Source organism: Octopus sinensis, linkage group LG10 (assembly GCF_006345805.1).
Source record: "Octopus sinensis linkage group LG10, ASM634580v1, whole genome shotgun sequence".
Lineage (NCBI taxonomy): Eukaryota > Metazoa > Mollusca > Cephalopoda > Octopoda > Octopodidae > Octopus > Octopus sinensis.
In genome coordinates, this window is record NC_043006.1 from 82,546,104 (window position 1) to 82,568,603 (window position 22,500).

Genomic DNA, 22,500 nt, shown 5'->3' on the forward strand with positions numbered 1-22,500 from the left:
TCAGTCACAAGGTAAAAAAAATAAATAAAAATAGATGTCACTACATGAGTCATATTTTGAGAGAAGTGGTAATGATTGTGAAAACAAGCCTCGTGGCGGAATCCCGTAGAAAAAGAGACCGGGACATTATTTTAGAAAGCAAAATCAAAAGCGAGATTCAAGTTGATAAAACAAAAAAAAAATGGCAGAAGAGAAAGAAAAGAGGTGATGACACTAAGGTGATGGAAATGATGATGGTATTGTTCCGTTCCAGCCATGACAAGCTCATCTTATTTTTCAGAAAATGAAAATACAATCACAATATCCAGTGTTGTTGATTTATTAAGATAATAACGTGTAGTATAAACTTGAGAGGAATTTAGTTGCTGTTTTTAGCAGGTCTAGCGACCACGTCGAAGCTCCCTTGTTGGTGTTGATAATGGAGAAGTGTGGTTTTGATGCGTTGTTGTTTGTAGATGATTTCAGAATAAACTTATATACAACATCTTGACTAGAAATCAACTCACTAGATGGTAACGAAGTTACAGGTCTAACGTAACTGGTATATCGTGAGCCAACGAGGGATCCTCTAAGTAGTCGCTCGATTTGGTAGAAATAGCTGACAAATTTCTCCCAAATTACGCCCTGCCGACTGAAACAGAAAAGATGGTGAACTGAGCGTTGTTAGAGCGCGACATAGAATTATTTGCAGTATATATTCCGACGGCTCTCTGTGCCCTGAGTTCAAATCCAGCCGGGGTCTACTTCACCTTTTTATTGCTCTGAAGTCGATGAATAAAAATGCCAGTCAATTGCTTGGACCACTTCCTCCCATCTCTCTTTTGCAATCGGCTTCGATGAAGCAGTCAAGAAATAACTATTTACACTTCGACCTCGTCAATCTTTACTATATGGACTGGACAAGAAAGAGAGAGAGATGAAACTTAAAAAATGGAAACATACAATGGATAACTTGCTAAGGTTATCCCTACAGATTTTCTATAGAAACTAGAGCCAGCAGTGGAAGTTACGATGTTTCGTATACGAATACGTCTATATAAACAATGCGATCGAAGATAGCAAAATAGGTAATGGGTAAATATGCATATTCCAGAAGTTCTTACTCCTTTCTCAGCACCATATCCAACCCATTAATCATCCACAAATACATTGCTTAAATAACCAGCAAATATAGAGGTGTAACATAATTGGATGTGCCAGTTTTACATATGAAACACATTCCTGGCGACTGCTATGTACATATTAACTGTTGGTAGGGACACCATATTTCAATGTGCAACCAGAATACACTATTAAGTATATTAAGGGCTGATAGGTCAACACTGTGTCTCATCTGTGTTAGCAGTGCAATTCAAGCACCAACAGATGCAATTCAAGCCCCAACAGGTACGATTCAATCACCAACCATTATATAGCTGGCTGTATATTATGGTTGCACAGCGAAATTCGGTGTCCTTACCAGCAAATAAGACGATTGATAACGCATTCTTAGATTGACTGTCTAAAAAGAGAAAAAAGAAAAGAAACACGTAATGATCGTGGCTGGAACATTTCTGATCTAGTACTGCTCAATCAACATCTAGTTATCTTCCCAAAAGGTGCAAGTAAAATGCATGAACACTTTCATGGCTTCATTAGACAAAGAATGGCACAATTTATGAGCCCTTTTTAGGGGTTCTGAGATTGGTGTGAGAAAGAGCAGAAGTTGTTCTAGATTTAGAGACTTGAATGTTTTCAACAGATGGAAGTCCCCCGAAGGTCATACAAGGAAAGGGATCTGGTACTTCAGTATTAAAGTGAGCCATAGATCAAGTCTTCCTCTTATGTGTACACATACACACAAGCACACATACAGACACACGCATATGTACACACACACACACACACACACCACACACACACACACACACACACACACACACATATATATATATATATATATATATATATACACAATGTCATTCAGGGACTGTTGGCACGGAGTGTAATGGCGTTGGTATCTAGTTTCGTAGCCGTTTCCTGCACATTTTTTTATTGCATCCGGTAAACCATTTATCACTGTGATTATGAATGGATGGATGAAAATAAATAAATAAACACCTACAACGTTGACGAAATCAGCAACAACAAAAACAACAATATCGCTGATGCCGATGACCACTACGACAACAATTACAAGAAGAATAACAGTAGCAACGAAATACCAGGAGAAGACACGTTGGACAATGTAGTCATAGAGATATCAAAAATATAAAGAAAATAAAATCAAACCATAAAATATATATAATGAGCGGATCACGGTTCGAGTGTCTGCGATCATAGTATTTTGCTCAGTCAGGCCTGACCAGGTTGTAAATAGTAACAACAGCAACAACAACAACAACAGTGGAGGCGCAATGGCCCAGTTGTTAGGGCAGCGGACTCGCGGTTGCAAGAACGCGGTTTCGATTCCCAGACCGGGCATTGTGAGTGTTTATTGAGCAAACACACCTAAGCTTCACGAGATTCCAGCGGGGTGGAGGTGGGGGGGAAGCCCGCTGTATTCTTTCACCACAGCTTTCTCTCACTCTTTCTTCCTACTTCTGCCACAAAGCAGAGGAACCATGGTGTGTGGTAAACTTTCAGACACTCGTCGAATCCTCTGTACCCCAGGATGGTTCAGCTCTCCACCCGTTAAAAAGCCACCGTTTACGGAATGAGGATAACAACGTAGGTTTCGCGCCCGTGCAACAGCCAGTCGATCGCATGTGGTGGGTGGATCTTCAAGTTGCCGCACGCATTCATAGTAGCTTAAAGTAGGCTCGAATTAGAGATTATTCTTTGTGGCTAACGGCGTGAGTCCTGATTGGAAGAAGAAGAAGAAGAAGAAGAAGAAGAAGAAGAAGAAGAAGACAACAACAGCAGCAGCTGCTGCAAGTACAACAACAACGGCGGCGTTATAACATGAATAGTGTCAAAAGAAACCTCAATAACAGCAATGTTTCAACAATAACAATAGCAACAACAAGAGTAGCAGCAGCAGAAAACAACGAAATAATGCCTCTGCTCGAACTGCTAGATATAGACGCCAAATCTTCAAATCTTTCAAGAATATCAGAAATGGTTAATGATGTAGCAAAGTGCTTGCTCAACATCAGAGGAAGTGGGGGAGGGTAGAGACACTTTCTGCATCGGACTTTAATAACAGGGATAATAAACCAAAGACAATTTTGTGCCCCTTCATACTTGCTCCCAAGGTGCACGATCATCCTTGTTCACATCTTTAGCATGCTTCAAGAAATGGAACGACGCGAACCACAAATTTTGTTAATGACAACTAAGTTTTATAGCTGATGTTGCTTAACTTTTACTAAGCCTTAACTGGGGGTCAGAGATATTCCAGTCGTCACGATCATAGCTTCCAATTCAGAACGTGAGCAGTTTTCCCAATGCTTTAATGATTCTGTCAGCTTACGGCTTTCACCCAAATTTTAATAAGGCATTTAGTGAGAAAAAAAAATCATTTTAGAGAGAGATCTTATTCATTAAAAAAGCATATAATAACTAATGTCTAAAATGGTGAAAAACCATACAAAACAAATTTTTATTGAATTTTTTTAAACGTCTTCTTTCGCAATCTCCCAGAAATTTTATCAGGAAACGTTTCGTGTTCCTTGGGATCCACTCGGAGAAACACTAGTGTTGAGGCTGGCTTTTATACTGGTTTCAAAGTTTGATACAAGTCCAGCAAGTTCGGGGATAAGTCGATTACATCGATCCCAGTACTCAAGTGGTACCTATTGTATCGACCGCGAAAAGATGAAAGGCAAAGTCGACTCCGTTGGAATTTGAACTCAGAACGTAAAGTCGGATGAAATACCGATTTCTTTCCTACCCATAACGAGAGGACAAACAAGGACAGACAAACGGATTAAGTCGATTATATCGACCCCAGTGCGTAACTGGTACTTAATTTATCGACCCCCGAAAGGATGAAAGGCAAAGTCGACGTCGGCGGAATTTGAACTCAGAACGTAACGGCAGACGAAATACCGCTAAGTACTTTGCCCGGCGTGCTAACGATTCTGCTAGCTTGCCGCCTTGAGACCGCCCCAGATATTGAGCTGTATTTAGTTACACTCTTACATATTTTCTTATACTTTTAAGTCCAAGCTTCGCTGGTGCTGACTTTGCTTTTCGTTCAACACAAAGTGACAAAGTATGCAAGAATCTGTGTATCGCGTGTGCATCTGTGTATGTGTGTACGTATATATAACTCGTGCATTCCGCGAGAAAAATAATATGTAGGTCACCTTAATATATTCGATGTTGTCTTATCTTTCATAGTTCTTTATTTGTTCAAGCATCGTGATTCTGGAACAAAGCCACGTTCTCTAATACTGCAGCATAAAAGCCAGCACCAGATGTGAATTCACCCGAAACCGTGTTTCCTGATAAGAATATATCACACCCAGCTATGGGCCGAGAGGAAGTTTTCTCTAAAAGGTCGGGCTGAGGTGGCGAATGCGAACATCACATCCGTCATCTACTACTGTTTGACCGTCGTGCTTTGTCTCGACCCTACCATCACGAAACTGGAACGCATACTCTTCCGTTTTTTTTTTTGTGGAGGGGAAGCGTTCCGATGGTTAGGCGATCCATTTGCTGTCAACATCCTTTAAATGGCAGACTGGGTATGCCATGGTTGATGAAACGCAGGCATGCACTGAGACTGCGACATCTCTAGCGTTTCACTACAGTGAGCAGGTGCGGTCGCCGTTTGTGAGACGGGCTTTGTCGCAGCTCATCTCATTTACCGAACAGCAATCATGGATCAAGTAGAGACCGAGGCTGTGTGAATGGCACTGCGAGTGTCACCATGCTCTCGAGCAGCTCTGCATCCGGATTCAAACTTGTGTGATTTCATTCCATCAAGGTATTTTTAGAGAATTAGTGGAGAAGAGGTACGACGACGATCTTAGGGAAACTCTGGGCGTCGACAGGGAATATCTGAGTCGCCTCTTCAGGACCACTTCTGGGCCAAGACCTATGGACAGTTTCCAGAGATTCCTGGCCTGGCAGTGCTATCGGGGAGCGTTGCCCGTTCGAGATAAGGTCTACAGACACGGTTCAAAAAACACCGAACGCACCTGCCTGAGATACGGTCAGAACGACAAAACCGTTCTGCATGCACTCGTGCAATGTCCAAATATTTCAGACCTGTGTCGAACGGCTGCTGTCACATGTAGGACGAGTCCGGTGGTCAACCGAGTCTATCGTAAATACTGCCCCGCTACCTTCTTTAACCGGGAAGGCAAGGCAGTTTTCATCGTATTGGTGGCTATGGCGAAAGAATGTGTATGGTGCGCTAGTTTGAAAGGCTTAGAGACAAATATTTTCCTCTCTGGCCAACTTCTCATCAACTTTTTCAAGTATTACTTGGAAAGGAAGATGAGAGCAGAGAGGGAGGTTTTGTCTAATTAAAAGTTTAATAAAATGTGGGTGAATGTAGCAGAGATGGGACGTATGAATGATGGACCCACTTTGAGCATGAACCTATAAAACAAAAAGAGGAAGGGCGTTTTGCTCTCGTGTTTATTTTTCCAAGGTTACCGTGGTTATTTTTCGTAGGTTTTTCTTTCCACGGATAACCCTAGTCAGTGTTATATTTTCTCCCCCTTTGGGGAATTTCTCTTGTTAAAACGTTACCTTGTTATCTCTTTGTGTACACACACCAAAAGGTTTTCGATCCTTATTGATCGGTTTTGAAAATAAAAATCCTACATTGTATTGTCCCCTCTGTGTTCGGCCCTGCGTGGCCTAATAAAAAAATCTATATTGCTCGTAGTGATTACGTATCGTATGACAGAAGGCATTTTTATGTGCACATGTTCTCACTTCACGCTAGACTATGAATAGATGCGCTATATGCCAAATGTATGCCTTGCATTCAAAAGGTATGGAGTTCAATACTAATACGAAGCAACCTAGACAAATTATTTTTTCAAAGGCCCTGGTTGACCTTAAATTTGTAAATGAAAACTAGTAGAGCGAAGGGATGTGTAGTTTAATTAAATAAACTAGTTCCAAAGGTATAGTTTCTCTCACATTGCGTTTGGCTTATTCTACCAGAGGATTAAATACAAGCGTATGGACATAAAAAAAGATATATGAAGTGTGTGTGTGTGTGTGTGTGTGTGTGTGTGTGTGTGTGTGTGTGCGTGCGTGTAGCTAACTAGCTAGCTAGATAGATATGTACATACACTTATAAGCGTAAATTAATTTTGTTTATAAAATATAAAACCAAGAAAGCTAAAAGTAAAATAGTTTTATCATTGAGCGGTAGCTTTCATAACAGGATAGCACTTCCTCCTCTGAACTTTATTGATGCATGATCCTTTTCCGAAGCGTTGAACTCTTTTCTCCTTCTATCTTGTAGCTTACAATGAATTATCTAGTATTTTTGTTTGTTTGCTTGTTAGTTTTTGTTGTTGTTTGCTCCTGAAACCTTTTGGATATTTAGTATAATTTCTCTCAAGTTTGTTTCACAATTTGCTGATACGATGCCAAAACCCTAACCGGGTAACAAACAGTTGATATGTGTGTGTGTATGGGGGGGGATATATCTAGTCTAGCACACAACACATCTGTCGCTGGTCGGATTAAAACAATACACATGCGCACACACGCACACACACACATATGCATACAAACGCGTGCGCGCACACACGCACGCATGCACACATACACGCACACTAATTCTCTCTCTCACACATGACAAACATATATATATATATAATATAAATAATAGATATATGCATATATACATATGTATACGTACATACATGTATACATATAAACATATATATATATATATATATATATTATATATATATATATATATATATATATATATATATATATATATATGTATATATAGATGTGACGGTGAGATAGACTGCAGACGATATACAATTGCAAAAAAAAATATAAGGGCTAATAATAATACTGGCTAAGTAAGGACCCACGTTGATTGTAAGCCAAAAAACACAACGACGACAGCAACAATACAGTTATCTGTTGAAGATAATTTCATTGCTCCTTCACTGATTAGCCTCCACACACCACCACTATCACCACCACTACCACCACCGCCATCGCAAGCAGTGCCGAATACCATCACCGCCGCGCCGCGAACTCGTTAAGGCAGCTGTAAAAAAGGTTAACGAACGAAAAATAAGTGAGCTAATACAAACATCTCCAGCAAAATAGCGGAGTGTAATTCAATATATATGTGTTTACGTATCACTGACTACAAGTGTGTGCGCATGTGTGTGTGTGGTGTGTGTGCATGGAGTGTTATTTCATACACACACGGATATCTCATATACAGGTATCTCATATTCGCACTCGCGTACATACATACCGATATAAACACTGACACGTTTCGTTTTCTTTTCCTTTCACGTGTATCTTATAAAGATGAACAACAGCTAATACAAGCCTGGGTGTAAATATATATATATATATATACTTAAATATGAGAGAGTTACCGCTAAGTGGTTAACTCTAGTGCTAAAAATAGCTCCTTTTTCTGGTATAGCCACCAAATGTTGTTTCCAATAAGAAATAACATTACATTCAACGTAAGGAAAGGGAAATACAACGAATTAAAAGTGAAATACATCGATTAAACCGCATGGGTATTTGACGCTCGTGAGGGTCTAATAAACTGTATCGAAGACAAACCTCCGCTGATGATTTATAGATAAACATGTGAGTAAAATTGCATATTATATTAATAATGAAACAATTGTTCGGGGTTAATCTATTTTTTCGTTGTATTTCACTTTCCTTACGTTGAATGTAATGTTATTTCTTATTGGAAACAACTTTTGGTGGCTATACCAGAAAAAGGAGCTATTTTTAGCACTAGAGTTAACCACTTAGCGTTAACTCTCTCATATTTAAGTATAAATTTGTATTGTCTCCCTGGTTTTTTATGTGCTAAGCCACTTGGTGTTAAACTGATGGTATTATTAAATTAATATCTAATTTTTCACCCTCATTTATAAATTTATATATATATATATATATATATATATATATATATATATTCTAAGTTTCAGCTCATAGCTGCGGCCATGCTGATGCACCGCCGTTTTGCGCTACAGTTATTACTAAGAGCCTTCTCTAATATATGGTACTTGATGAAGAATGGAGTTTGATATAGCTACCCTCATTTGCACCTCTTACCGCGAGGTAGGCTCATCTGGGACTCTCGACAGGAAGAGGTCCAGCTTTGATTTAAAAGCCCTACATCTACTTTGTGCAAGTTCCTCAGACGTTTTGGGAGAATATTAAAAAGCTGTGGTCTCTTGAAACCCAGGGTGTTGCACACACACACACACACACACCACACACACACACACACACACACACACATATTAAGCATGTATTACATATCTTACATTCATGCTGGAAACACCAGCATTACGTATGTAAATCAACGTACTTGACATACAAACATGTCAATTGTATCTATTTCTCTGTCGATGGAAAAATATGATGAACAGCGATGATTGAGTTTCGACCTTTATTGGTGTCTCATCACTGGACTAATCTCCCAGAGAAACAAGCAGCCAATTTGCTTATGTACACATCAAATCTGCAGAGAATGGGTGCCACTAATTTGTTTAGAAAAGCAGGGCGACAAAATAAGTACCAGGTTTTAAAAACAAGTCAGTACTGGGGTCGATTAATTTGACTAAACATTTTTCAAGGTGGTATCCCATCATGGCTGCCGTCTAATGACTGAAACAAGTAAATGATTAAAAGAATATATATCATGCCCATCTGTACAGGTCATATATCAGTGAATTACCAGAAGAAAGCAATATTAGAGGGAAATAAATCATGGAGCGTTAAGTTCGTTTAACAGAAAAACCGACAGACAGGATACACTTCAAAGACTTATGATATACCTACGCACATTTTACAAGAACACTGAGCAGGATAATTATATTCATAGACGCATGTTGAAACACAGAGACGCGTATATCTAGCTTACGTACCTTTTATACATAGTTACGTTTATACATACATATATGTATACAGTAATGCCTCGATATACGAGCTAATTAAGGCGGTGAGCTGGCAGAAACGTTAGCACGCCGAGTAAAATGCTTAGCGGTATTTCGTCTGCCGCTAGGTTCTGAGATCAAATTCCGCCGAGGTCGACTTAGCCTTTCATCCTTTCGGGGTCGATTAAATAAGTACCAGTTACGCACTGGGGTCGATATAATCGACTTAATGTGTTTGTCTGTCCTTATTTGTCCCCTCAGTGTTTAGCCCCTTATGGGTAGTAAAGTAATAGGTATTTCGTCTGTCTTTACGTTCTGAATTCAAATTCCGCCGAGGTCAACTTTGCCTTTCATCCTTTCGGGGTCGATAAATTAAGTACCAGTTGCGTACTGGCGTCGATCTAATCGACTGGCCCCTCCCCAAAATTTTGAGCCTTGTGCCTAAAGTGAAAACTCGTAAAACGGAGCAATAATTTCCCGTAGTAGCAATGTTATATAAATCGTAATTCGTTCCCAGAGAAATATTTTACATATAAAATTTCTAATACTCGTAAATAAATGGCAATAAAACAAAAGTAGAATGTAAAGAATATTTTAGGTAAAGTAAAAAGAACGTCAAGATCATTTATAATAATAAATATTATTATTATTATCGTTTTCTGAATCACTTTCACTCGCACTAGATGTGCACACACCATCACTTGCAGACGCGTCACCGATTCACAAGCACTCGTAGACGGACATGTAGATTTCGTTTTAAAAAAACAAGTCCAGAGTTGTTTGCTTCGAAGAAGCTTTTTCCAGCTCTCCATAAATTTCTCGATAACACGCAAAAGCATTTGTTATGGTAATAGAAACTTTTGCACTTCGTTCAAAATTTGGATCTTGTGCTTGAAAAATAAAACTCGTAAACCCGGGGTCTCGCAAAGCGGGCACTCGTAAAGTGAGATATCACTGTATTTAGAATTTTCTTCTGGTCGAGTAGCCCATCCTGCTCAAAAGGTCCCTGAATAAGCTTTGTTTAAGGATGTTGAACGAAACACCAACAACGGCTAAGTACTGATTAGGCAGACAGGGTAGATTGTGCACACAATCATGCATGCCTGGTCATGGCTTAGTTTTCAGCAATAGGAGAATCAACTGCTTAAAGACGCCATTTTCATGTAAAACAATAGTCCAGTTACTGTTAACATATTTAATATTGTGAGTATCGAAATTCTAATTAGAAACACTTATGTGACGAGGAAAAATGACAACATTTGCTCAATGAATATATCATGTTAAATCACTGGGTAAATAAAGAAAAAAATAACCCTAATAAACCTTCTCAGCGAAACTTTGATTTCACCGAATTAGCCATGAGACAGTCTCTAAATAAATGAACACTATTGTAAATGAGTCGGCGTGAAATTTTAGCATATTTGAGGTCAATTACGTAGGGGTGCCTTTTCCATGAAAAAGCAATAGTTAAGTTAACTTTGATATACATAATTTAATAAATATCAACAGTCTAAGAGATATTCATGTGGCAAGGAAAAAATAACGTTAGATTGTTGGCTAATATTCTGACATTAACAAAACCAAGCACCCGAGAGTTGCATGAGGGTAAAGGTATGCGTCTCTTGCGCATGACAATACATGAAATGGCAATGTGGATATGTGACAGCAAAGTAGAAAATTAAGGTATTCTAGTAATTTTAAGGTGTATCTTATTTGAAATATCATATGAATGCGAGGATTTGTCATGAGTTTGTAACTTCAAAAGACATATCTTGCTAGTCGTAAACATGTTAAAAGACTTGTCTATTTATACATCTGCTTATGTGAGCACTAACTACATGCATATCATATCGAGTGTATGTGTTTGTGAGCATGTGAGCCACTGTATCATAATACAAAAAACATTTATATATATATATAGTTCATATTTACAGAAAACAAATGACAGAGACAGGTGAAGGAACAACAAGCAGGTGTATTAGTTTAACGCTCAGGAAGAATGGAAAAGTCTGACGTTTCGAGCCTACGCTCTTCAACAGAAAGGATTGAGAGGGAGGAAAAAATATGGAGAGAGAAAAAATGTTTAGGGATTAACGGTTCAACATGATGAAATGGTCAGTTGAATGGACAAACAAAAGAAAGAGACTTTCAATAAATTTAATAAGAGTTAATTTAATATATTAATTTAATTTAATATATAAATATATTAATATTTAAAACAGTTTGATTCGGCTCCAAGTTTCGTAGGATTCTTACAGAGATGCAGTTCATCGGGCTCATCTCTCCATTTGGTTTACTGTGTCCGATGAGTTAGGTTTCTGTAAGTAGCCAACGAAACTGAAGGGGCATAAACCGAATTAAATTTGTGTGTGTGTGTGCATGGTTGTGTGCGCGTATATATATATATATATATATATATATATATATATATATATATAGATATATATATAATATATATATATATATGTATATATATACGGCGTTGCTGCGTGGTATGAATCTTGCTTCCCAACCACATGGTTCCGGGTTCAGTCCCACTGCGTGGTACTTTGAGCAAGTGTCTTTGTGAGTGGAATTGGTTGACGGAAGCTGAAAGAAGCCCGTCGTATATATATATATATATATATATAGATATATATATATATATATATATATATATATATATATACAGACAGGCAGGCAGATAGATAGATAAATAGCTAGCTAGATAGATAGATAGATAGATAGACAGATAGATATCTAGGTGTTACTTTGGCATTAACGATAAATGTATTAACGATAAAATTAGTAAACTCTTTTCAAATTAGTTTCATTCTAATTTCTTTTTAATAATAAATATATAAACTGTATAAAAATTTTAATTATCCACTTTTTACTTCTCTAGCGGATGTTCGTTCGATTAACCGGTTCAATCGCATACCAAAGTAGCACCGATAGGCGTATGCATATAAAATTGCGTGTTTGTACGTTTAAATGTAGATGTCTGCCTGAATTTGCATGTACAAATGCACGTATGTAGTACATGTGTGCATATACCAGTGTGTATGCACAATAGCCTGCTGTTCGACATCTTTCTCTACCAACATTTAACTATGTTTACGCCTCAACGAAAATCAACAGCTTACTGTCACAGATAACGACAACTTCAAAGAAAACCATCGTTAGAGAGAAAAACCTCCACCTGAATCATACCCACCTGATGAATACTTTATTTAGCATGAAATTTGAAGTCATGGAAAAGTAATAATACATACAGTGTGTGTGTAACTATAGACGCAGGCATGGTTGTGTGCTTAAAAAGATCGCTTTGCAAACAAGTAGTTTCAGGTTCATAACTGCAGCGTGGCACATTGGGCAGGTGTCTTCTACTATATCATCGGACCGAGCAATGTCTTGTGAATTTAGTATAGGGAAACTGTGTGGAAGCTCTCTCTGTCTGTCTGTCTGTTTCTCTCTCTCTCTCTCTCTCTCTCTCTCTCTCCTCTCTCTCTCTCTCTCTCTCTCTCTCTCACACACACACATGCATATATGTATGTGTGCGTTTCTATAGGTTTTCTAAAACATTTTTGTTATTACGGAGATCTACTTGCATAGCAAGTGACCTGATCTGAGGTCGTGTGCTGGAACGAAAACAATTGCAGCATGGAAGGTGTTTATAAGCCATTTAAGAAACACACAAAAACCGTTAGATTCACTTCAACATTTAAATTTAATTTGTCAAAATATTTTTATTATTATTTCCAAGCTATCTCAGCCCCATCTTCAAGATGTGTATGAGTTTGGTTTTTGAACTGCCCTATGTATAGTGCGTGGTTTATGTTTTTACGGATTTACAGCCAGAAAATGACCATGAGAGCGTCAGAGTTTTACATCATCTGATATATATATATATATATATATATATATATATATATATATATATATATATATATATATATACATACATACATGATATATACATACATGCACAGACACATGCACACACACGCCCCCACACACACATTCACACGCACATGGGCGTGTATATGTATATGTATCTGATGACGTAAACTTGTAATTCTCTTAGATCTCTCTCTCTCTGTATATATATATATATATATATATATATATATATAAACATTTCAACACCTACATACATATGTATATACATATGTGTGTATGTATTTGTATGTACATGTGTGCCTCTGAATGTGTATGTGTGAGTCTACATACATAAGTTAGTACCTATGCAACACAAAATCTCCCCTGGGCATAACATCGTAGAATGATCAATACAAGGCAAAAGAAAGAAAGAAATAATGAAAAAAAAGAATGACCACAGCCGCATGGCTGAAACGAGTAGAAGAGTAAAAGAGTAAATGAATAAATAAATAAATAAAGAAAGAAAGAAAGAAAGAACGAAAGAAAGGAAGAAAGGAAGAAGGAAGGAAAGAATCCTGGAATTCGGCGTCTCATAGATAAGCATTCAAGCTGTATGGGATCTGGATCTCCATACGACTGATTATGAATCAATGAAAAAAAGTGATCTGCAAGTTAAATTGCCCCAAGCTTCTCCTTATGCAAATCGATGACACGAAACTGGTGCAATGTGTGTTAATGAATGCAAGTTATTTGCATTAATTATACCTAAGTTCACAGAAATATCTTCATTCTAAAGACAGAATAAGTGATATGAGACGAAAACAAAAGATTCAAACGGTTGATTTACCAGAAGCGGTTAAGCCACGGACAAAATATCTGCAATATTTAATTAAGGTTCTTTACGTTATTCGTTCAAATCTCACTGGGTCTATTTTGCTTCTCATTATCTCAAAGGTCGATTAAAATAAACAGGTCAAGCATCTGGAATGGTTTTGTACTATACTTATAATGCATTACGGATAGAAAATTGAATGGGCAATAGCCATTGATAGAACGAACGAGGAAAGAGAAGGGGAAGAGAGAGGGGAGAGAGAGAAAGAGAGAGAGAGAGAGAGAGAGAGAGAGAGAGAGAGCAGAATGTCTCTTTGAAAAAAAACAAGGGAAAATTAAATGCCCCAACCTAAATAAGAGAGCAGCAATGGAAACAGGAGTTGAAGGAAACTGTAACTAAAAGTTTTCTTCATATTTACCAAAGAAACATTTAGTATATTATAAAATAGGGCTATTGATTAAAGGAATAAATTCACTGACTAAAGCCCCTCACCTCACTGAAAAAAAGGAAAAAGAACCTAAATGAATACTGAAAAAGATCAAGTATAATACGCTAGCGTGTATAAATATGCCTCTCGATTTTGAGTCCAAAATATATTCTTTTCTACTCTAGGAACAACGCCCGAAATTTTGTGAGAGGGAGCCAGTCGATTAGATCGACCCTAGTACGCAACTAGTACTTAATGTATCGACACCGAAAGGATAAAAGGCAATGTTGACCTCGGCGGAATTTGAACTCAGAACGTAAAGACAGACGAAATACCGATTTCTTTACTAACCACAAGGGGTTAAACGCAGAGAGGACAAACAAGGACAGACAAAAGGATTAAGTCGATTATATCGACCCCAGTGGGTAACTGGTACTTACTTTATCGACCCAGAAAGGATCAAAGGCAAAGTCGACGGAATTTGAACTCAGAACATAACGGCAGACGAAATACGGCCACGCATTTCGCCCGGCGTGCTAACGTTTCTGCCAGCTCGCCGCCTTAAATTCAAAATATTTTAAAACCCTTATTAAACCGTATATATGTTGTTTGTTCCTTCTTGATTCACGCCTGGCTCATTAGGGCCGGTTTCCCGTTTCCTTGGATTATAGGTTCCCCACTTGGACGGGACGCCTGTCCGTCGCAGGTGAGCTGCAAGATGCAGGAAGAAAGAATGAGGGAAAGTTGTGGCGAAAGAGTCAGTAGAAGTTCGCTATTACCTTCTGTTGGAGCCGCGTGGAGCTTAGGTGTTTCGCTCATAAACACACATATCACCCGGTCTGAGATTCGAACACTCGATCCGTCGACTGCGAGTCCGCTGCTCTAACCACTAGGCCATGTGCCTCCACAAACCGTATATAAGAAAATCAACTGCAATCTAATATACTAGTTTCACGTTTTGACAAAAGAACAGTAATTTCGGGAGATAGGCTAAGTCGAATACATCAACTCCAATCCTTGATTATTTTTTTTTTGTTATCGACCCCGAAAGAATAAAAGACAAAATTAATCTCGGTGGAATTTGAACCCTGAACATAAAGACAGACGAAATGCGTGCTAACGATTCTGCCAACTCGCTACTCTGCTGTAATCTAATATATTAATTTATTACATTTTTCTTAAGGCTGCGAACTGACAGAATTTGGCTCTTTACGTGCTGAGATCAAATCCCTCCGAGGTCATCTTGACTTTTCATCCTTTCGGGGCCGATAAAATAAGTAACAAGCAAATACTGGACTCGATGTAAAATTACTGATCTATTGCCAAAATTTGAAAGAATTATCTCATTTTATATAAAATATTTGTATACTGTTATATAATAAAAGAAATATCTAAAAAAAAAAAAAAGATAAATAATAAAGCTTTATCATATTTCTGCATTTTTTTTGTAGATATAAAAACAGGTTACAGAAAAACTTTGTAACCTAACACCATATTAAGTATTTTATGAACTCCTAACTTTAATCTTGATTTCAGTGATTAACGATGCTTTTTATATATGAAGTTTAATTAACAGTGTCATCGCTACCTTTATGGTATTGTAGTGAAACTTGAACCCGAGTAGCCATATTACGGATTTAAAGCCACGACATCACTCAACCTTGTTCATGTTTGAGGCCAAGTTATCAGCCAATCAGCGGTCAATCTTCACATGATAGGTTTCTTTCTTTTTTTCCAGACCATTCTAGATTGTTCTCGGTATTAAGCCTATAAATAGCCTCTATTAAGCCTATAAATAGCCTCTGTGTTAAGCGCCAATTTGCAGAGTGTTGTAAATGGACAGGTAAGTGATGCTAACGGATGGGGCCGTTAGCATCACTTTCATATTATCATTTTTCATTTAAAAATTCATTTTCCATAATTTTAATTGTTATGTTCTATATCCCCAATGTTTTGTAGTGTCCCCTCTATGTCGCCCCTAGTGGGTAGTAAATAAATACTGCAGAGTGTTGTAAATGTCCGGCGGAATGTCGTCTTCACTTTCGCCATGTTCCTGTGTGTGCCAAGTTGTGGTTCGCTCCGATACATATATTCCTTCACTGCTTGCATAGTTGTGTTAACGACAACATGCTCACCCTGATATGTATTATATGATTGCAGATATGAAGAGTTGCATTTGTATATTCCTGTGTTTAATCCAGTCTCAGTGCTGAGCTTTTATATCCAGCTCACCATGTACGAGGGGCGTTCAATAAGTAATGCCTCTGACCCACTTGCAGTTGTTTGATCCAGCTGAAATTTTGCGTGTGCAATTATTTATATCTCTATAGAGTAGGTGGCAAATTACAGCTCTGAACTAATTGGGGTTTCTTATTTACAGGTGTTTGAACCGACTCAAGTGTGAAATGGAGCCTGTTGAGTGTCGAGCAGTGATCTGGTTTTTGTATTTGAAAGGACGCACACCACGGGAGACTTTTGATGAAATGAAAGTAACTTATGGTAATGATGCCCCATCATATGACCTTGTAAAACGCTGGCATCGTGAATTCAAACATGGTCGGAACTCGGTGGAAACAGCTCCCAGATCTGGTCGCCCCACTTCTGCAATTGAAGAGGCATCTGTCCGTCAAATTGAGGCTGCTAATTTGGAAGATCGACGAATAACTATTCGCCAAATAGCCCACGAGGTCAAGATTAGTACCGGGTCTGTGGAAACTATCATTCATGACCATTTGCATATGCAAAATGTGTCTGCCAGATGGATTCCCAGGTAGCTCACACCTTTCCAGAAGCAAGAACGCGTCGAGTGCTCGAGGATGAATTTGGAGATGTGCCAAGAAGATGAGTCAAAATTTTTCAAAAGACTGATTACACAGGATGAAACCTGGGTCCATCACTATGATCCAGAGACCAAAGCCCATTCAATGCAGTGGAAGCACCGTGATTCACCTCCTCCAAAGAAGGCAAGGGAGCAGTCCTCCGCTGGCAAGGTCATGCTCACAGTCTTCTGGGACCAGGACGGAGTATTGATAGCAGATTTCCTGGCAAAGGGTACCACAATTACAGGAGCCTGTTATGCTTCACTTTTGAGGAAATTAAGAGAAACTATCAAAATCAAGAGGCGGGGCAAGATCAGCAAAGGCATCCTCCTCCTGCAGGACAACGCTCCGGTCCACAACTCGCTTGTCGCCAGATCAGAAGCACAGGCGTGCGGCTATGAACTCTTCTCCCATCCCCCCTACTCTCCTGACCTTGCACCCTCTGATTTTCACCTCTTCCCAATCATGAAGTTGTTTTTGAAAGGAAAGCGTTTCCCAAATGATGCAGCCTTGATTTCTGAAGTCATGTCGTGGTTGGAGGACCAAGCAGGGTCTTCTAAAAAATACGGTCTCCAGAACTGCATCAAACGATGGGAGAAATGCGTAACTCTGGATGGTTCCTATGTAGAGAAAGACTAATAACTGTGCAAAGTTTCGTTGCTCTACTGTTATGGGAAGTGTGTCAGGGGCATTACTTATTGAACGCCCCTCGTATGTTGCAATATTTTCTCACAGTCGTGTTGACTCTTTATGAAAATTGTAATTCGTGACTAACCTCAGTATGATTTGTTGCGGCGTAAATAAAATCATATTCAATGCTGGAATGATGTTTTTGTCTCAATTATACGCAGCCTCTCGCGCATAACCAACTAGCTTCACGCACAGCCACAGTATAAAATAGAATGAGTTAGAATAGCTCTTCAGCTCTACAAGTCTGTAAAGGAAATAAGGATCTATAAATTAAATCCTATAAAACCAAATAATATTTGATATGGGACTTGGCAACATGCTCTGATGGCTTCTCAAGTGTTCTTCTAAAGATATAAAGACGGGTCGGCTCGAAAAACACCAAATTTGTCTGGATGTAGTGAGCTTCCCAAATTCCTAAAAGTGGGCAAAATAGGTCCTATCAATACGCGAAGAATCAAGATATAATGCTAAAAATTACAGTTCCATATGAAATGTCACTGAATAAATTATCGGAGAAAACTAATTACATAAGCAGTAGATTAATGACTTGCTAAGAAATAGAGTGCGGCAGAAAACCCTCGAACTCTTGTTTTAATGCATATTAGCTTGTGGAGTTAGAGAAGTAGTAATAGCGTCTTGATGCAGCTAATGTTTCCTCTTCTTTTCATTTTCTATCAAGGTTTCCACTGCCGTTGAAACATTTGTAAATCTGTAAAATGTAGAAGTGTTTTTTTTTATTACCGCACCCTTTAATAGAGAATAAAGACTTACTAAATAATGTTCATCCGGGTTTACGACCAGGTAAGAACCTGTCAGCCACAGATGTTGCGCATTACAGCTAGATGACAAAACGGCAGCTCAGTCAAATACCTCAAATTGTGTTATTTCAGCGAAACTAGAGAATGAAGAGAATAATTCTAAGCTGGGACGTCGTAGTTGACTGTCCTGGGCAAGTCAATGCAGTGGGCTTTATAGTATTTATTTATAAACAATAAACTACAGCTTACGTTGATCAAATCTGAAATCGTGTGGCCCGCAGGAAACTGCTTTATATGCCTAAGCCTTGACGCGGTACTGGTTGCAAGGAAGGCGGCGAGCTGGCGAAATGCTGAGCGGTATTTCGTCTGCCGTTACGTTCTGAGTTCAAATTCCGCCGAGGTTGACTTTGCCTTTCATCCTTTCGGGGTCGATTAAATAAGTACCAGTTACGCACTGGGGTCGAATTATCGACTGAACCCGTTTGTCCTCTCTGTGTTTAGCCTCTTGTGGGTAGTAAAGAAATAGGTACTGGTTGCAAGAGATTTTTAGGTTGAGAAATCAAATCGTTGCAAGAAACGCTATTCTTTCAAAACAGCCAAAATTTAAGAACGAAGTAGATCAGGGAATTGTCTTGAATCCATTACCGCGTGTTATAGATCTTTCATATATAAAATCAATTGGTTCAGCAGTTCGAAGACACATGTAGTTGAGCAAGTGAAAATAATATAGAATCAACGCCCGAAAGTTTTATTCAATTCCTTATAAGTTATCTAACACATTGCAACTGTAGCACTTACTTTTAAGTTTGGTCCCTATTTTAATGCTTTCTTTAATGAAAATGAAAACTAGAACACTCACACGAAACATTAAATTTTGAAAAGTGCCAGAAGTGCTTAATTAGTCGTTATAGGTTTTTAATGTGGCGTTACTTAAGTTTTGACGTAATAATGGTGTAAGCGTTTCTGGGGAGATGCGTAGTGAGCAGACCAAAATTTATCACAGAGAACTAAAGCTACACTATGATAATTGATAATTACAAGGACTGTTTTACAAGTTTAAAGGTAGAAATGAAATTTCATCACACGGTGTACAGTTAAAAGCCTAGTGCAGTCATAGAAGCTGCAACAAAATTCATAGATGAATTTGGACAATTAGAAGAAACGAAAAACTTAACGCGTACCTTAACTCCTTCAGGATATTCAGACAGTCAGTGTACTATTAGCGAAAAAATTTTTCGAGAGCGAGAGACCGAGAGAGTGAGAAAGAGCTGTTGATGAAAATCGAATATATTTAGCAACATCTGTTTTTCGTTCGTTCAGACTGGGTATGATTGTAATCTTTTCTAAAGATTCTGCTGAATTTAGAATATACAAATATACATCCGTCCACACACACATACACACACACATGAGCATACCAACATACCGTTTACCTTTCTTTGTTTCGATCACTGGACTGCAGCCATGTTAGGGCAACGCCTACACACACACACACACACACATATATATATTGTTGTTTGTTCCTTCTCGGGCCACGCCTGGCTCATTAGGGCCGGTTTCCCGGTTTCCTTGGCGTATAGGTTCTCCACCTAGACGGGACGCCGATCCGTCGCGGGTGACCTGCAAGATGCAGGAGGAAAGAGTCAGCAGAAGTTCACCATTACCTTCTGCCGGAGCCGCGTGGAGCTTAAGTGTTTTACTCATAAACACACACATCGCCCGGTCCGAAATTCGAACCTGCGATCCCTCGACCGGTTTTATATATATATATTATATATATATATATATATATATATATATATTATATATATATATATAGTTAATCCAAACATGAACAAAGAAAAAAACACAGCAACGTGAGGACGTGGAACAAGTATAGTGTTATTGGACGCTCAGGAAAGAAGGAGGGTTTAATGTTTCGAGCAGAACTCTTCGTCAGAAACATAGAAGAAGGGAAGGCCCAAGGAAGAGAAGACGGAGAAAGAAAATCGCCAACGACACACACATTAGTTGTGCATTCCACGCTCACGTGAAAGAAAAAGACTCAGTAGACGTCTTCAAGAGGTGTCTTCTAATAGTTTATGTTTTCCATGAATTTCTTTGCCAGTAAATCGGTTTGAATATATACGACAGCTTAAGAGCTGGAAGCTTAGTAGACGAACCAAAAAATAGAATCTTGCCTAGAAAGCATAACGAAATTTTTCTACTCACGAATTGCTAATCATGTACGGTGTTCACTTACCTATTTAGCTTCATGACCTACACTCACATAAAATAACGTTGAATAACATACTTTTATCCATATGTTTAATGAACATATGGCCTTGATATAAAAATAGGCTACACCGTTAAACTACAGGTCTATCATTAACAAAAGATAAAGATCATGGATTAAATTTGTAATTTTAATCGCAAAATTACAGTGTTGGAAGCTCCTGTTAATCAATGAGCGTAGCTGTATTGCTGTATTGTGGAATTTAGACCGGGTCTAGTCCGGTGCGTTCTGTCAGTAGATAAATAAAAGTGCTGGAGTCCTGAAGAAGCTTTCACAGAAGCGGAAACTAAACTAGTCGCTGCAATTTGTTTTCCTGGTTACTGGTTACCCTGATTTAAGCACGGTCTCTGTTTTCACAGCAAAACTAGAAACATGTTTATTTAACATACAAGTAATATCTGTAACACTATTAGATATGTGCGCGCACTCGCACACACAGACACTCTCGCATGTATGTTATATATTACACACACACGTGCACACACGTATATTACACACACACACACATACTCACCCACAAAAAAAGAACACTCAGACATATGTTATTTATTATGCACACACATAGACACACATATATTACACACACACACACACACACACACACAAATACATATACCGTAAATCCTCGAGTATAATCCGCATTTTTTTCCTAAAATTTAAAGGTCAAAATCTCTAGTGCGTACTATATACGAGGTTAAAAATGAAAGTATTTTCTAAGCAATGTCCGAGTCTCTATTTGCTGTCCGGCAATGTTTATTCAGACGCATTTTGTGATATCGGGAGCGGAAATACCTTAAGCTAAGCTTGAAAGCAATGAAGTCATAAAAGAATCATCCATAACTTGCAGTAAGCAACATTTATTAAAATAAAAGTATTCAGAACACAGAATAACATGTAACAAAAACAATTTGCAAACATATTTACATTCCCATATAACAGTTAAGAACATCACCTTTATTGTATTACGCATGCGCGGAAGTGTTTGTTTGACTAGGTGCTGCTGGCTTAATTACGCACGACGCAAGTTAGAGAAGAGGTTCGTATTATACACAAGGTTTAGGTTTTTCAGAGGTACAGCCCCCTAAAAATCCCCTGTGTATTATACTCAAGGGCGGACTATACTCGAGGATTTACGGTATACCTTATTTGGTGACTAGTGTACAAAGTTAATTGTGTTTCCCTTATAAGTATATTATATATACTTATAGTATATATAACATACTATAAGTATATTACTATAATAATATACTTGTAGTATATTATTATAGTATAATTTATTATAATTATATAGTATATTATATATACTATATACTATATAATATATTATAATATAAATATACTATAGTATATTTATACTATAATATATTATGAATTATGCTATAGTATAATTCATAATATAGTATGAATTATACTATATTTTACTATAATATAGTATAATTCACTATAATTATAATTATGATTATAGTGAATTATAATTCACTGTAGAATTATAGATTAACTATAATTCTATAGTAAATCTATAGAACCGATTTTTAACTGGAAACTTGTCGCAAATATGGTTCTGTATTTTCCGGTGTATAGGGCGCTCTTTTTTTTAAAATTTTTAAATGTATCAAAAATTTGCACTACTCTAATAAATGTTGTCGGCTGGCTGGTTCTGGCATTGGCATTCCATCAGTTACGTGGTTACGACGACAAAGATTCCAGTCCATCAGATCAACGGAACAAACTACTCGTGAAACTAACGTGCAAGTGGCTGAGCACTCCACAAACTCG

General features: G+C 38.0%; 1 protein-coding gene across 1 annotated transcript in view; it reads right to left on the reverse strand.

The window, feature by feature from the left end:
* Positions 1–22,500, reverse strand: part of LOC115216673 (transmembrane protein 47-like) — a 154,110-nt gene that overhangs the window by 109,902 nt on the left and 21,708 nt on the right. The gene's annotated exons all lie outside the window — the stretch shown is intronic.